Here is a 17,060-nt window from a genome sequence, read left to right as displayed (position 1 = left end):
CCTTCCCTTTTGAGTCCTGCCATGCACCCAACTGGTATTTTTTGGTCACATGTGAGGCATTGCCGTACTCGGGAGAAATTGGGGAACAGATTTTGGGGTGCTTTTTCTCCTTCATACCTTCTGAAAATGAAAAATTTTGAGCCAGAACTGCATTTTTGTGTAAAAAATGTAATTTTTCATGTTCACTGCCCACTTGTATCAAAATTGGTGAAACCCCTGGGGGTTTGAAATGTACACTATACCCCTAGATGAATTCCCTGAGGGGTGTAGTTTGCAAAATGGGGTCACTTGTGGGGGGGTTCCACTGTATTGGTGCTTGGGGGGTCTTGCTAATGCGACATAGCACCCACCAAAATTCCACCAGAATCTGAGCTGCAAAATCCAAAAATCACTCCTTCCCTTCTGAGTCCTGCCATGCACCCAAATGGTATTTTTTGGTCACATGTGAGGCATTGCCGTACTCGAGAGAAATTGGGGCACAGATTTTGGGGTGCTTTGTCTCCTTCATACCTTCTGAAAATGAAAAATTTTGAGCCAGAACTGCATTTTTGTGTAAAAAAATGTAATTTTTCATTTTCACTGCCCACTTGTATCAAAATTGGTGAAACCCCTGGGGGTTTGAAATGTACACTATACCCCTAGATGAATTCCCTGAGGGGTGTACTTTGCAAAATGGGGTGACTTGTGGGGGGGTTCCACTGTATTGGTGCAACATAGCACCCACCATTCATTCCACCAAAATCTGTGCTGCAAAATCCAAAAATCACTCCTTCCGTTCTGAGTCCTGCCATGCACCCAACTGGTATTTTTTGGTCACATGTGAGGCATTTCCGTACTCGGGAGAAATTGGGGCACAGATTTTGGGGTGCTTTTTCTCCTTCATACCTTCTGAAAATGAAAAATTTTGAGCCAGAACTGCATTTTTGTGTAAAAAAATGTAATTTTTCATTTTCACTGCCCACTTGTATCAAAATTGGTGAAACCCCTGGGGGTTTGAAATGTACACTATACCCCTAGATGAATTCCCTGAGGGGTGTAGTTTTCAAAATGGGGTGACTTGTGGGGGGGTTCCACTGTATTGGTGCTTGGGGGGTCTTGCTAATGCGACATAGCACCCACCAAAATTCCACCAGAATCTGAGCCGCAAAATCCAAAAATCACTCCTTCCGTTCTGAGTCCTGCCATGCACCCAACTGGTATTTTTTGGTCACATGTGAGGCATTTCCGTACTCGGGAGAAATTGGGGCACATATTTTGGGGTGCTTTTTCTCCTTCATACCTTCTGAAAATGAAAAATTTTGAGCCAGAACTGCATTTTTGTGTAAAAAAATGTAATTTTTCATTTTCACTGCCCACTTGTATCAAAATTGGTGAAACCCCTGGGGGTTTGAAATGTACACTATACCCCTAGATGAATTCCCTGAGGGGTGTACTTTGCAAAATGGGGTGACGTGTGGGGGGGTTCCACTGTATTGGTGCAACATAGCACCCACCATTCATTCCACCAGAATCTGTGCTGCAAAATCCAAAAATCACTCCTTCCCTTCTGAGTCCTGCCATGCACCCAACTGGTATTTTTTGGTCACATGTGAGGCATTGCCGTACTCGGGAGAAATTGGGGCACAGATTTTGGGGTGCTTTTTCTCCTTCATACCTTCTGAAAATGAAAAATTTTGAGCCAGAACTGCATTTTTGTGTAAAAAAATGTAATTTTTCATTTTCACTGCCCACTTGTATCAAAATTGGTGAAACCCCTGGGGGTTTGAAATGTACACTATACCCCTAGATGAATTCCCTGAGGGGTGTACTTTGCAAAATGGGGTGACTTGTGGGGGGGTTCCACTGTATTGGTGCAACATAGCACCCACCATTCATTCCACCAAAATCTGTGCTGCAAAATCCAAAAATCACTCCTTCCGTTCTGAGTCCTGCCATGCACCCAACTGGTATTTTTTGGTCACATGTGAGGCATTTCCGTACTCGGGAGAAATTGGGGCACAGATTTTGGGGTGCTTTTTCTCCTTCATACCTTCTGAAAATGAAAAATTTTGAGCCAGAACTGCATTTTTGTGTAAAAAAATGTAATTTTTCATTTTCACTGCCCACTTGTATCAAAATTGGTGAAACCCCTGGGGGTTTGAAATGTACACTATACCCCTAGATGAATTCCCTGAGGGGTGTAGTTTTCAAAATGGGGTGACTTGTGGGGGGGTTCCACTGTATTGGTGCTTGGGGGGTCTTGCTAATGCGACATAGCACCCACCAAAATTCCACCAGAATCTGAGCCGCAAAATCCAAAAATCACTCCTTCCGTTCTGAGTCCTGCCATGCACCCAACTGGTATTTTTTGGTCACATGTGAGGCATTTCCGTACTCGGGAGAAATTGGGGCACATATTTTGGGGTGCTTTTTCTCCTTCATACCTTCTGAAAATGAAAAATTTTGAGCCAGAACTGCATTTTTGTGTAAAAAAATGTAATTTTTCATTTTCACTGCCCACTTGTATCAAAATTGGTGAAACCCCTGGGGGTTTGAAATGTACACTATACCCCTAGATGAATTCCCTGAGGGGTGTACTTTGCAAAATGGGGTGACTTGTGGGGGGGTTCCACTGTATTGGTGCAACATAGCACCCACCATTCATTCCACCAGAATCTGTGCTGCAAAATCCAAAAATCACTCCTTCCCTTCTGAGTCCTGCCATGCACCCAACTGGTATTTTTTGGTCACATATGAGGCATTGCCGTACTCGGGAGAAATTGGGGCACAGATTTTGGGGTGCTTTTTCTCCTTCATACCTTCTGAAAATGAAAAATTTTGAGCCAGAACTGCATTTTTGTGTAAAAAAATGTAATTTTTCATTTTCACTGCCCACTTGTATCAAAATTGGTGAAACCCCTGGGGGTTTGAAATGTACACTATACCCCTAGATGAATTCCCTGAGGGGTGTACTTTGCAAAATGGGGTCACTTGTGGGGGGGGTTCCACTGTATTGGTGCTTTGGGGGTCTTGCTAATGCGACATAGCACCCACCAAAATTCCACCAGAATCTGAGCTGCAAAATCCAAAAATCACTCCTTCCCTTCTGAGTCCTGCCATGCACCCAACTGGTATTTTTTGGTCACATGTGAGGCATTGCCGTACTCGGGAGAAATTGGGGCACAGATTTTGGGGTGCTTTGTCTCCTTCATACCTTCTGAAAATGACAAATTTGGAGCCAGAACTGTATTTTTGTGTAAAAAAAATAATTTTTCATTTTCACTGCCCAGTTGTACCACAATTGGTGAAACCCCTGGGGGTTTGAAATGTACACTATACCCCTAGATGAATTCCCTGAGGGGTGTAGTTTGCAAAATGGGGTCACTTGTGGGGGGGTTCCTAACTTTTAGCATCTTATGGTGCCTAGAAACCTACATGGTGCCTAAAAAATAATCTCATAAAAAGGAGGCTCCAAAATCAAGTAGGTGCTCCTTCTATTATGAAGCCTGTGGTTTGGTCACCGTGCACACTAGGGCCACATATAGGATATTTATGAAAACAAAAGAATTGGGGGAATCAATTTTCAGTCACATTTCTCTAGTAAAATGTACTGTGTTCCTTAGAAAAATGTATTAAAATTGCAAATCTGCAAAAAAAAAGAAATTTTGAAATTTCACCTACACTTTGTTTTAATTCCTGTGAAACACCTAAAGGGTTAACAAACTTCCAAAATGCTGTTTTGAATACTGTGAGGGGTGCAGTTTTTGAAATGGCATCATTTATGGGGGTGTCTCACATACAAGTCCCTCAAAGTCACATCAGAACTGAACTGGTCCCTAAAAAAATCAGTGTTTGAAATTTTCTTGAAAATTTGAGAATTTGCTATTCATATTGTAAGCCTCCTAGTGTCCCAAAAAATTAAAAGGAAGTTGAAATAATGATGTCAACATAAAGTAGACATATGGTCTATGTTAGTTATTCACTATTTTGAGTGGTAAGATTATTTGTCTCACAAGCAGAAAATTTAACATTTTGCAAATCGCTAAATTTTCCATTTTTTCACGATATTTTGGTATTTTTCACAAAAAAACACAGACTGTATCGACCCAAATTTACCACTAATTTGAAGTACAATGTGTCACGAAAAAACAATCTCAAAATCACTGGGATAAGTAAAAGCAAAAAAAGGTTATCCCCACTTAAGTGAGACATGTCAGATTTGAAAAAAAGGGCTCTGTCAGGAACGCAAAAACTGGCTCTGTCAGGAAGGGGTTAATGAGATGCTTTAAATCAGTGGGAGACTTAAGGCCCATACACACTGGGTGATTTTCAGCTGGAAAGCCGCTCAGTGTGTTTGGGGCAGTGATGAGCGGGGAGCGCTAGTGCACTTTCCAGCATCATCGCTGGCCCGGCCGCTTATCTGCTTGTATTTACCAGCAGATGAGCAACTGGGTGGACAGCTTTCCATAGTGTCCTGCTATAGAAAGTCATCCATCCTGGGGAAAATCGCTAGTTTGTATGCACTGAGCAATTTTCAGCCCAGCAGTTTTCTCCATCATCGTTGTCCATACACGGTGGGCAAAATCACTTGTCCAATTTGACCACTTATAACCCGATTTCAACTGATTTGGATGAGAAATCGAGTTAAAAGTGGCCAAATAGCAAGTGGTTGACACCTTTATACCAGAATTCATCCAATTTATCAATCACTATAAAATTCCTTATAAAATGCCTTAAAACATAAAATCCATGTCAGCCTTATAAAAAACATATGTGGCCTTATGAGGTTGGATGTTACAGACACTCTATCCTTCCCCTTAGGGGAATGAGTCCCAGGTCATCAACCTTTGAGACATGGTAGAATAATCCAAACAACGTGTTTCGTTTCTTGCGACTTCCTGTATTCAATATCAGATAGGATTGCAGAGCAGATGTGGATAAGTCCATTTGAATCCATAAGAAGAAATTTGCTGGTCTATTTGATTTGGGAAATTAGAGTTGATTAAAACGTTGAAGCCTTCAATAAAATCTGGAGGCATTGATATAATAAAAGGTGTGGAAACACATTGGAACAAAATTAAGTGAACTAAAAGCAACTGTTGGTATTTATATCTGTTCATTGTACTAACCTTTAATTGCACATGATACCCATTAGTAATTTGCCTTAGACAACAATCAAGAACCAACTAATATTACTTTCACCTTCTAATATTAACTTTAGCCTTTTCACTGACAGCATGCTCGCCAAACTACTCTTTTTCATATCATGTCATGTAATTCTTTTCAAAATCTACTTGTCCTATACTATCCCTACAACTAAGCCCTCTGTGCAGTGGCGTAACAATAGCACCGCAGACCCCGTGGTGGCGGGGAGGCGCTTAGAAAGTGTGGGCGCTGGGGGGGTCTGTGGGGTTATTGTTACCCGCTGTTGTCTGCCGCATCTGTCTGCGCCGGGACGGGACCTGTCGCTGCCGCATCTGTCTGCGGTCCCATCCCGGGATATAACTGATTTTGATTATAAGAGATAATTCTAATATTTTACATCACATATTGCCATTTGCCCCAAGGTCTTAGGCTATAATAGTGATGTTCAGTGGTGCACCCCCGGGTTGGGGGTGCATATGAACAAAAAAAGAAGAAAAAGAAACTGGGGTGGGGTGCACTCTATATCCCCTAGCTTAAACTGTTCTGTTAATTTAAATAATAATAAATCCACCATCATCATGGGTGATTGCTATAGTGCGATTAACAGCCCTCTTTCTCCTCATAAACAAAAATATATCTATAAATAAATATATAAGAGAGCGCCAGAAAACTGATAAACGGATAATTTAAAAAGTATTTATTTATTTATAAATTTTACATTTAAGATAATTTAAGATCATATTCTTCTGATAAAACCGCTGTACCCAGAGTAGTGGGAAAATCGCGTTAAGAACACGGGGTTCTCAGCACTTCTTCCTTTAATCTGCATCAATATCCAAGTACATTCTTTCCTGTACCTGTTGTTTCTCACCGATGACAACCATCTTTAAAACGCATATTGCTGTTACAATATCGGCCAGCACAAATAGAGGTCAACGGCTCACTGTCTGTGGACCACCTGTTGGAAGCCCGTCATTAGGCGACGACTGCGACTTTCGGCAGACAACTAAAGCCGCATTCAAGCCGTGGTATTCATTGCCACTAATTGATACTACCCACGGAGGTTGCTGGCTCATGGACACCGGTATCCTCCACAGGTGGCCCGTCATCAGGCGGCGGCTGCCACTTACGGTGATCCACTGGAGCTGCGACTAGACCTACTTCAAATCAGCTGGTTAATCTTCACCGTATTCTGTCCTCCCATAAGGTGTTGTCACCAATTCTTCAGGAACAATTGTTCTGCAGTCTGATTCTACAGCTAATAAATCAATAAAGGGTGAGAACCATGTCATATTACTTCAGGTCATTTGACATTCTATTAGAGGTCTAATTTAGCACATATTTGGACACCATCAACTCTTTATTATATAGGAGAAGTGCATTATGGATTTTATATAATTTGTATTTGTTAATGTTTTTTATTAATGTTACATTAACTTAAATGTAAAATTTATGAGTAAATAAATAAATTATCATTATCTGATTAGTTTTCTTGCGCTCTCTTATATATTTATTTATATATTTTTTTGGCTGCTTAATTAAGCAACTTCCAGATTACTATTGGGAGCAGCCACATTTGCTTCTTACATACTATATATTTAATTTTGTGTGTGCAATCTTTCATTTTTTTTTAATATTTTGGTTGTTTTTGTTTTTTCTGTGTGCCTGATTTTTTCTATTCATTTGTTCACTTTCTCCTCATGCCTCTAAACTCCTATTTCTAACTGCCTCTCTTGACCTCACCCAAATTGGTCTGACTCTCCATTGCCTTGATCACCAGGCTATGCTCTTTTTCTGAATTTGCTAACACTTCATTCCATCTATCTGATCACAACCATATCACCTTCACAATTTCATACAAGCCTCCACTAACCGGCAGAATTATTAACGCTATTAATTTTCAACAACTTTCCACCTTTCTGCAACAACTGCTCTTACCAATTTCTTCACTTTCCTGTCCTGTCCTGAGACAGCTGTATCCTACCTGAACCAGACTTTACAAACAGCGCTTGATGAAGTTGCTCCAGCTACTCCTCACAATTAGGCTTAGATGCCAACCGTGACACTCAAAATTAACAAGAGACCTTTAAAAACTATCACGCAGAGTAGAACATCAGTGGCGTAAATCTCGGAATCCAAGTGACTTCCTCACATTCAAGACTACCTAACACTACTATCGTAATGCTCTGGACACTGCTAAACAAACATATTACAATCTCACATCTCTTCTCATGCCACCAACCCCAAGCAACTTTTTAATAAATTGAAATCACTTATTTATCCTCTTCACCATCCCCATCAGCTAGTATCAGTGCACAAGAACTTCCTTCTTCAAGGTTGATTAAATCCAAGTAGAAATGTCATTCTCTTTCTCAGCCAGAGACCAGCTCACTTCAATGCTCTGTCTCCAGTGCTTATCGCAAACTTTCCTTCACTGTTCAAGCATACAAGCATACACATATTACTCCCATTCTGAAAAAACACAACTCTGATCCAAACTGTTTCTATAACTACAGTCCCAACTCTCAGCTCCCATGCCTCTCAAAGCTACTTAAGAGATATGCCTTCACTCGCCTCACACTTTCTTAAGGCCTACAACTTATTGGACCTACTTCAGTCAGGCTTTCACTCTCAACACTCCACAGCACTGACTAAAGTAGAAAATCATCTGGCCACTGCTAAATCTAAAGACCATTTCTCACTCATTCTGCTAGATACCTTCGCCACAGTTGACCACACTCTTCTCATAAAAACACTACCATCCCTAGGTCTTCAAAATACAGCCCTTTCTTGGTTCTCATCCTACCTATCTAATCGATCTCTAAGTGTTCGGTTCTCTGATTCTACCTCCTCCTCACTACCTCTGTCAGTTGTAATACCACAAGGTTCAGTCTTAGGTCCCTCTCTTGGCAAACTCATCAACTATTTTTGTTTTCAGTATCATCTGTACGCTGATGATACTCAAATCTACCTATCCTCCCCTGAATTTACACCATCAGTATTTTTCTGTGTCTCTGAATGCCTTTCTGCCATTTTATCTTGGATGTCATTTTGCCACCTCAAACTCAACATTTCCAAAACAGAATTAATTATATTCCCACCAGCCATGAGTAGTTACCAACCTGATATCTCTATCACTGTTGAGAACACAACAATTAATCCTACTCCACAAGCTCGCTGCCTAGGGGTCTAGCTGCGAGGCTGATCTTTGTAGCTAGACATTCAACGTCTGCTGATCCGCTTTGTCAGTCCCTCCATTGGTTGACTTTAATTTACCGTATTCATTATAAAATACTTCTACACACATGCAAGGCCATTCACCTGACTACACCAACATATATATCTTTGTTTATCTCAAAAACACCAGACCTCTCTCCTCCGCACAAGATCTGCTTCACTCATCCACACTCATTACTTGATCCCATTCACAATTGCAGGACTTTCTTCGGGCAGCACCCACCCTATCCAATACACTTCCATGCACAGGCTCTCCTCTAGCCTCCAAACGTTCAACCATTCCCAGAAAACTCACCTCTTCAGGCAAGTGTATCATATTCCAGAATCCCCACATAACCTCCAGTAGAATTCATATCTAACTGCATGCCATCAGGACTGTCTTGCACTCTGGTGGGGCTGCCACGCTATGTAATTCTATCCTTATGTATCCCTCCTATTATCCCTATAGATTGTAAGCTTGTGAGCAGGGCCCTCCTACCTCTATGTTGGTTTGTTACTACCCAGTTTTTTTTTTATTACTGTTTCCAATTCTAAAATGCAACTAAATATGCTGAGCTATATAAGAAATTGTAAATATGTACATATACAATACCCCCGAAACACGTTTGGTAGATAAGGCTACTATGACCCAAGGTTTGATGATGTGGTGTCAGGGAGCACATGCCTCTAAGTAGGGAGAATAGCAAGTCTGTAGCATCCACATATGCTTTTTTATGGGTTCGGGCACTCAAAAAACTTTAGGCGGTTACTTGGGTGTCAAACTTTAGGAAGGAAAATATATGAAATGTAGTGGATGGCACTGCTAAGGTTTGTATATCGGGTATGAAAACAAGAAAAAAACTAAATTGCAGCGCCTGAAAAAATTAATGATAAATTGTATGAGCTTTACAAATTAATATATATATTATATACATATAAACACAGGGGGCCCAGCACTCACTACAACAAACTAACTCACCTTAACATTCAAATAATCAATTAAATAAATAATGGGGTTTATATACATATAATATACATTATAAAATAACACAATTAATAAAAAAAACATTGTAAGAACGCAATAAAATAGTAGATCACACACTTGTTGACTTGCACCAATGCGTGATTTCTATAATTCCATTATCAATATACCTGATATAGAAACCACCTTAGGTGTGCCATCCACAACATTTCACATACACACACACACACATATATATATATATATATATATATATATATATATATATACAATATTCTGTGGGAAACGCACACTTTCCAATGTAATTCAGGCAGGGGTTCAAGGTCTGAACAAATAGATATAGTAAGCCAACCAGAGAGACCCTCAGTCTCCTGGAACGACAGGACCAGCACACCCTTATATTAGATGCAAAAAGTGTATTTATTGAAGCATCGTGTCAATCATCATAAAGAGATAAAAATTCATCATACTTAGCAGTGACTGGCCAAGGACTGAAGACAGCAGCATACAATCATGCACAAGTGCCCTGACGGGCCGTTTCGGTAAGTACCTTTCTCAAAGGGCATCAAGCTTACACTGACACTGAGCCTCTATATAAGGTGCAAAATCCACCTGTGACAAATAAACATCAATTACCTGGTTCATGCAATCCACACTTCATTAACAGAGCCTCATGGACGCTGCAACATGAAAACGGAAGCGCACACAGCAGGCAGAACCACTGTTCATGTGTGCGCAATCCGGGGGAAGAAAGAAAGGTTCCCAGTAACCGGAAATGATGTATGCCGTTTCCACGGCAACCCGCCGCTGCCCCCTGTCTGTGTGCGCACCACAATCACTTGCGTGCACAACACAGTCACAGGGGGAGCCGCTACTGGTTACCAGGCAACGGACATACACAAATCCGACTTCCTGGTTCTCACTTAACCACCAGCGTGTCCGCAACAATCGCCTGGTCCCCACCTGATCTAAGCACCCTTCACTAGTTACATGCAGCTGCTCAAAATACATAATAGTGGGTGAATGCATGATACCAGATAACAAACAGCTGGATGTACAGAACATGATCAGAGTGAAAGGACCATTGTAGAGACATAAATGGTAAGCCATAATACTGGTGGGTGAACTCGTGGGGTCAATTACATATAGCAACCCTCACATAAAAATAAGGTTCAACAAAACCACAATATACTGTAAAAGCGCTAAATAGTCTCAATCATGTCATAAATCACTCTGAAACCGTCCTGTCCAACTGTCACATAAACACCACAAATTACTATCAGAAAAAAACTCTAAACAAGAAGGAAGATTAGTACGTGATAGCAAGTAGAAAACATGGAATACACTACTTACACAGACTTATCAAAAATCAACAAAAAATTAACAAAAAATTCTATGTGGGAGAGCTGAATCAAAAATGGCCTATACTGGGTCCTAGACTCCTACTACTCATTATAAAAATACTGACATGTTCAGTTCCTCATTAAGGCCCAACGGTGCCATCGCTTGTAGCGTGTATGTCCAGTAACACTCACGTTGTAGAAGTAACATATGGCGGTCTCCACCTCTCCTCAATGGCATAATATAATCAAATGGTAGAAACTTAAAGTCACTCATCCGGTGTCCGGCTTGAGCGAAGTGTCTCGCAACCGGTGGTGTCGATTTTTCTACTTTTAGCAGAGCTTTATTAATAGAGGACCTATGCATATTGATCCTCTCCTTCAGCATGCGTATCGTTTTGCCCACGTATATCTTGTTACATGGGCATTGTATAATATATACAGTGAACTTAGTTGTACAGTCCATACGATATTTTAGATGGTATTTCTGACCCATAATTGGGTGCTGCCAGTCACTGCCTGCAAGTATGAACTTACAATTCACACAACCACTGCATGTGTTTGCTCCGGTTCCCAGTTTCAGCCATGTGCTGTTACCAACGGCCTTAGGTCCCACATCTGTGAGTACCACCTGCTGTCCAATATTGGAACTCCTTTTGTAGTAAAACATGGGGTTGTGTACGCAATGTGGACCCAATATAGGGTCAGTCCTCAGGATGTGCCAATGTTTGAGAATGGCCCCTCTTAATGCACCTGAATTAATGGAGTATGTGTTTGGAAACAACATACGTTGCTCTGCTGTCGTTCTATCCTTCTGGGTCAAGAGCTCTTCCCTCTTTAGAGTAAGGCATTTCTCTTTTGCCGCCTCAACCTCATTAATGTCATACCCACGGGATATAAAATTCTGTCCCATCTCATCAAGGGTCTCTCTCAGGACATTTGCATCTGATGTTATTCTCACCGCTCTAACCAACTGCGAGAACGGGAGTCCCCGCTTAAGGGGCTGTGGGTGAAAGCTCGACGCCATGAGTAAATTATTTTTGTCAGTAGACTTTTTGTACACCTTTGTTGCAAAGGCTCCTCCTGCCCTTGTTACTTCCACGTCCAAAAAATTGATACTAGCTGTGCTGCTAGCACAAGTAAATCTGATGGACCCAGCAATCCGATTCAGCTTCTCTACAAACTGATCCAGCAGCGATTGGGTGCCAGTCCACACCATAAACAGGTCATCAATAAAACGTAAATAAAGAGCTATGTATTTAGAAAAAATTGGATCTGACATGATGTGTGTCCGTTCATAATCAAACATAAATAGGTTGGCATACGATGGGGCCATATTGGACCCCATCGCATTCCCTTGTTACTGCAAATAAAAAGAATTGTCAAACAAAAAATAATTTTTGTGTAACACAAATCCAATTAACTGTAACAAAAACTCTATCGGTGGACCCTTATAGTGTGGACTGGCCTCCAAACATCTTCTGACTGCCTCCATACCTTCCGTATGGGTTATGTTCGTATACAACGAGGTGACATCTAGTGTCACCAAGATGCAGTCATCAGTTGGAGTGCTAAGTTAGCTCAATCTGTTGAGGAAATGTGTGGTGTCCCTCAACCAATATGGCGTGTTTTGCACCACATCCTGCAAAAAATTATCCACATATTGGGAAACCGGTTGTGACAGGGACCCAATAGAGGAAATAATTGGTCTCCCAGGTGGGGAGACCATTGACTTGTGTATTTTGGGTAATATGTAAATGAGTGGTACCCTAGGATGTTCCTGCATTAAGAATCCAAATGCATCATCATCCACCCACCCATTTACACAACCCATCTGTAAGATAGAATCCAATTCACGTTTGTAGGACGACGTGGGATCCATTCTCAACTGCTTATAGCACGTAGTGTCAGACAATTGCCTAAGAATTTCATTGATATAATCAATCTTGTTAAGAACTACCGTTGGCCCGCCCTTGTCGGCCGGACACACCATAATCAACGGGTTCTCTTTTAAAGATTGCAATGCCTGTTGCTCTAAGACAGTCAGATTAGATCTACGGACCTTCGATCTCTTCATTTGTGGTATAATATCCTGACGCACCAGGCGCATAAATGTATCAATCGAGGGGTTGTTGACCTGCGGTTCAAATTTAGACCGAACTTTACAGGACTTAGTTTGTGGATTCGTGGAATCCTGTCCAGTGGGGGCAATGGGTTGTCTAGAAAAAAAATCCCTTCATTTCAACTGCCTCTGGAACTTGTACAGTTCCACTTCACAGTCGAAGGGATTCTGTCTGAAAGTTTGAACAAAACTCAACCCCTTATTAAGGACAGCTAATTCAATCGCTATAAGTTGGTAATCAGATAAATTGTATACAATCATCTCTTGCCCTCCCTCTGGGTTCTGCCTTTTGCGGTGCTTGATCCCCCCTCTCCTGCAGGGTTTTTTCCTCTCCCACTGCCTTTGGTCTGGGATGTCTCCCCTAACCCTGTGAGGGTTGCTATATGTAATTGACCCCACGAGTTCACCCACCAGTATTATGGCTTACCATTTATGTCTCTACAATGGTCCTTTCACTCTGATCATGTTCTGTACATCCAGCTGTTTGTTATCTGGTATCATGCATTCACCCACTATTATGTATTTTGAGCAGCTGCATGTAACTAGTGAAGGGTGCTTAGATCAGGTGGGGACCAGGCGATTGTTGCGGACACGCTGGTGGTTAAGTGAGAACCAGGAAGTCGGATTTGTGTATGTCCGTTGCCTGGTAACCAGTAGCGGCTCCCCCTGTGACTGTGTTGTGCACGCAAGTGATTGTGGTGCGCACACAGACAGGGGGCAGCGGCGGGTTGCCGTGGAAACGGCATACATCATTTCCGGTTACTGGGAACCTTTCTTTCTTCCCCCGGATTGCGCACACATGAACAGTGGTTCTGCCTGCTGTGTGCGCTTCCGTTTTTATGTTGCAGCGTCCATGAGGCTCTGTTAATGAAGTGTGGATTGCATGAACCAGGTAATTGATGTTTATTTGTCACAGGTGGATTTTGCACCTTATATAGAGGCTCAGTGTCAGTGTAAGCTTGATGCCCTTTGAGAAAGGTACTTACCGAAACGGCCCGTCAGGGCACTTGTGCATGATTGTATGCTGCTGTCTTCAGTCCTTGGCCAGTCACTGCTAAGTATGATGAATTTTTATCTCTTTATGATGATTGACACGATGCTTCAATAAATACACTTTTTGCATCTAATATAAGGGTGTGCTGGTCCTGTCGTTCCAGGAGACTGAGGGTCTAAATTTGAACCGCAGGTCAACAACCCCTCGATTGATACATTTATGCGCCTGGTGCGTCAGGATATTATACCACAAATGAAGAAATCGAAGGTCCGTAGATCTAATCTGACTGTCTTAGAGCAACAGGCATTGCAATCTTTAAAAGAGAACCCGTTGATTATGGTGTGTCCGGCCGACAAGGGCGGGGCAACGGTAGTTCTTAACAAGATTGATTATATCAATGAAATTCTTAGGCAATTGTCTGACACTACGTGCTATAAGCAGTTGAGAATGGATCCCACGTTGTCCTACAAACGTGAATTGGATTCTATCTTACAGATGGGTTGTGTAAATGGGTGGGTGGATGATGATGCATTTGGATTCTTAATGCAGGAACATCCTAGGGTACCACTCATTTACATATTACCCAAAATACACAAGTCAATGGTCTCCCCACCTGGGAGACCAATTATTTCCTCTATTGGGTCCCTGTCACAACCGGTTTCCCAATATGTGGATAATTTTTTGCAGGATGTGGTGCAAAACACGCCATATTGGTTGAGGGACACCACACATTTCCTCAACAGATTGAGCCAACTTAGCACTCCAACTGATGACTGCATCTTGGTGACACGAGATGTCACCTCGTTGTATACGAACATAACCCATACGGAAGGTATGGAGGCAGTCAGAAGATGTTTGGAGGCCAGTCCACACTATAAGGGTCCACCGATAGAGTTTTTGTTACAGTTAATTGGATTTGTGTTACACAAAAATTATTTTTTGTTTGACAATTCTTTTTATTTGCAGTTACAAGGGACTGCGATGGGGTCCAATATGGCCCCATCGTATGCCAACCTATTTATGTTTGATTATGAACGGACACACATCATGTCAGATCCAATTTTTTCTAAATACATAGCTCTTTATTTACGTTTTATTGATGACCTGTTTATGGTGTGGACTGGCACCCAATCGCTGCTGGATCAGTTTGTAGAGAAGCTGAATTGGATTGCTGGGTCCATCAGATTTACTTGTGCTAGCAGCACAGCTAGTATCAATTTTTTGGACGTGGAAGTAACAAGGGCAGGAGGAGCCTTTGCAACAAAGGTGTACAAAAAGTCTACTGACAAAAATAATTTACTCATGGCGTCGAGCTTTCACCCACAGCCCCTTAAGCGGGGACTCCCGTTCTCGCAGTTGGTTAGAGCGGTGAGAATAACATCAGATGCAAATGTCCTGAGAGAGACCCTTGATGAGATGGGACAGAATTTCATATCCCGTGGGTATGACATTAATGAGGTTAAGGCGGCAAAAGAGAAATGCCTTACTCTAAAGAGGGAAGAGCTCTTGACCCAGAAGGATAGAACGACAGCAGAGCAACGTATGTTGTTTCCGAACACATACTCCATTAATTCAGGTGCATTAAGAGGGGCCATTCTCAAACATTGGCACATCCTGAGGACTGACCCTATATTGGGTCCACATTGCGTACACAACCCCATGTTTTACTACAAAAGGAGTTCCAATATTGGACAGCAGGTGGTACTCACAGATGTGGGACCTAAGGCCGTTGGTAACAGCACATGGCTGAAACTGGGAACTGGAGCAAACAAATGCAGTGGTTGTGTGAATTGTAAGTTCATACTTGCAGGCAGTGACTGGCAGCACCCAATTACGGGTCAGAAATACCATCTAAAATATCGTATGGACTGTACAACTAAGTTCACTGTATATATTATACAATGCCCATGTAACAAGATATACGTGGGCAAAACGATACGCATGCTGAAGGAGAGGATCAATATGCATAGGTCCTCTATTAATAAAGCTCTGCTAAAAGTAGAAAAATCAACACCACCGGTTGCGAGACACTTCGCTCAAGCCGGACACCGGATGAGTGACTTCAAGTTTCTACCATTTGATTATATTATGCCATTGAGGAGAGGTGGAGACCGCCATATGTTACTTCTACAACGTGAGTGTTACTGGACATACACGCTACAAGCGATGGCACCGTTGGGCCTTAATGAGGAACTGAACATGTCAGTATTTTTATAATGAGTAGTAGGAGTCTAGGACCCAGCATAGGCCATTTTTGATTCAGCTCTCCCACATAGAATTTTTTGTTAATTTTTTGTTGATTTTTGATAAGTCTGTGTAAGTAGTGTATTCCATGTTTTCTACTTGCTATCACGTACTAATCTTCCTTCTTGTTTAGTGTTTTTTCTGATAGTAATTTGTGGTGTTTATGTGACAGTTGGACAGGACGGTTTCAGAGTGATTGAGACTATTTAGCGCTTTTACAGTATATTGTGGTTTTGTTGAACCTTATTTTTATGTGAGGGTTGCTATATGTAATTGACCCCACGAGTTCACCCACCAGTATTATGGCTTACCATTTATGTCTCTACAATGGTCCTTTCACTCTGATCATGTCCTGTATATCCAGCTGTTTGTTATCTGGTATCATGCATTCACCCACTATTATGTATTTTGAGCAGCTGCATGTAACTAGTGAAGGGTGCTTAGATCAGGTGGGGACCAGGCGATTGTTGCGGACACGCTGGTGGTTAAGTGAGAACCAGGAAGTCGGATTTGTGTATGTCCGTTGCCTGGTAACCAGTAGCGGCTCCCCCTGTGACTGTGTTGTGCACGCAAGTGATTGTGGTGCGCACACAGACAGGGGGCAGCGGCGGGTTGCCGTGGAAACGGCATACATCATTTCCGGTTACTGGGAACCTTTCTTTCTTCCCCCGGATTGCGCACACATGAACAGTGGTTCTGCCTGCTGTGTGCGCTTCCGTTTTTATGTTGCAGCGTCCATGAGGCTCTGTTAATGAAGTGTGGATTGCATGAACCAGGTAATTGATGTTTATTTGTCACAGGTGGATTTTGCACCTTATATAGAGGCTCAGTGTCAGTGTAAGCTTGATGCCCTTTGAGAAAGGTACTTACCGAAACGGCCCGTCAGGGCACTTGTGCATGATTGTATGCTGCTGTCTTCAGTCCTTGGCCAGTCACTGCTAAGTATGATGAATTTTTATCTCTTTATGATGATTGACACGATGCTTCAATAAATACACTTTTTGCATCTAATATAAGGGTGTGCTGGTCCTGTCGTTC

Source organism: Crinia signifera, chromosome 19 (genome assembly GCF_055691185.1).
Source record: "Crinia signifera chromosome 19, ASM5569118v1, whole genome shotgun sequence".
NCBI classification, from domain to species: domain Eukaryota; kingdom Metazoa; phylum Chordata; class Amphibia; order Anura; family Myobatrachidae; genus Crinia; species Crinia signifera.
The sequence above is the reverse complement of the archived record's forward strand: the minus strand, read 5'-3'. Positions refer to the sequence as shown.